This window comes from Bison bison, unplaced genomic scaffold, assembly GCF_000754665.1.
Source record: "Bison bison bison isolate TAMUID 2011002044 unplaced genomic scaffold, Bison_UMD1.0 scf7180017851157, whole genome shotgun sequence".
In the NCBI taxonomy this organism is placed as follows: Eukaryota; Metazoa; Chordata; class Mammalia; order Artiodactyla; family Bovidae; genus Bison; species Bison bison.
This window is the reverse complement of record NW_011481730.1, coordinates 20,111-21,845: the sequence shown is the minus strand read 5'-3', so window position 1 is coordinate 21,845 and position 1,735 is coordinate 20,111.

Here is a 1,735-nt window from a genome sequence, read left to right as displayed (position 1 = left end):
GATCTGCACACATCGTGGGCACGAAAACCTGTGTGGGCTGGGCTGGGACAAGGAGAAGGGGGGCTTCCTGGGGCCCTGGCCCTGCAGGCAGAGCACCGGGAGATGGGCGGGGGCTTCCTGGCAGAGGAGACAGCCAAGGCCAAAGCCTGGGGGGCTGGGGTGTGGTGCCATGTCAGGGTTGGGGTGAGGCGTTGGCAGAGACTCAGCCAGGCAGATGGCAGACCACGGTGCCTGGGGAGCCTCCCTGCCCCTCCCCACTGACCACAGGCCCTCTGGACCCTCCACACTCTCGCACCCCATCTCCTGCTCCTTGACACGCCCCTAGGGGGCAGCTGCCCCGCGGTCATTCCCATTTGCCGGAGGAGACTGCTAAGGCAGGAGACTAAGTGCTCTAACGGGCACTCCTGGTGGACTCACACAGCTAATGGGCAGCCCCTGGGCAGGACGGAGGCGAGTGCTGGCCAAGGCCCTGGAGACCAGATTCCTCTCTTCTCCATTCCCTTCCTGGAGGCTGTAGGGAGCAGTGAGTCCAGAGGCTTTGGTTACCGGCAGCCTGGCCCCTGCAAATGATTGGCTTCCTGCTGTCCCTGTTCCTGCAGGGACACAGGGATGGCAGGTCCTGTCCAAGCTGCATCTGAACCCGCAGTGCAGCACGGGAGCTGCGGTGGCAGGGACACCTCCTCCAGGAAGCCCTCCCCCCACTCCCACCCCTGCCGCCCCCAGTCCTGCACAGACCCTTCGTGTGAACAGCCTGGCTCGGTCCCCAAGCTGCCTCTGAGGGGCAGGGTCCTCAGAGCAGCTGCACAGCCAGCCCAGCAGCACGAGGGGCTGGTGCCTGCAGCTCATCTCTGGGAGCATTAGGTGCACGCTGTGGAGTTTGCTCCAGACAGGAGCAGTGGGGAGCCATGGCAGGTTCCGGAGCAGACGAGGACTTGCAGGGTTTCAGTTCTGCAAAGACCAGAGCAGGCAGGTGGGTGCCCTCTGCTGGAGGAGCCTGTGGCTGTAGCTTCTGCCCCAACCTGCGTGCAGTGTCTGGAGCCAGCCAGGCCTCGGCCCAGCCTAGGGAGGCCCAGAGCCTCCTGGAGGCCTCACCACTGCTAGGGAGGTAGCACGGCAGAGGCAGGGGTCTCCACCGCCCCCAGGGGACTGAGCCACAGGGAGGGCTGACTCCCAACGCCCTACCCAGATCGTCCCCCACCGCCTGCCCCTACCACCCTGCCGTCCTTCTCCTGGACGCCGTGGAGAGGGGAACACGGACAAGGGGAGGAGTGGGCAGCGGAGGCCAGGATGAGCTCTGAGCTCCCACTGGAGGCTGCTCGCAGAGGTCAAGGGAGCCCCAGGGCAGAAAGAAGGCAAGAGGGTCCAGGGAGGGGAAGGCAGGGGAGGCACAGGAGGACCTGGGCAAGGAGTGAGGGGCCGCCAGCAGGGGAGGCCTGTGAGCGGGACCTTGGGGTTGTCTGCGCCTTCCCCAGGGTAGTTTCAGGGGCAGGGCTCGCCAACCCAGGACCCTTACCAGGAGGGGCAGCCAAGGAAGGCGCTCGCTCAGAGCTGGGCGGAAGGAAGAGTTGGAGACAAAGGCGAAACTCTAGCCCAGGGGCTCTTCGTGAAAGGCAGGGAGGAGGGGTGGGGTCTTGGCGCGTGGGGTGGAGTCAGGCAGAGCCCGAGCAGGTGGTGCAGGGCCTGGGCGGGATCAGAATCAGCTGGAGACCCCGGGCGTACAGTTGCCCCCAGAGGC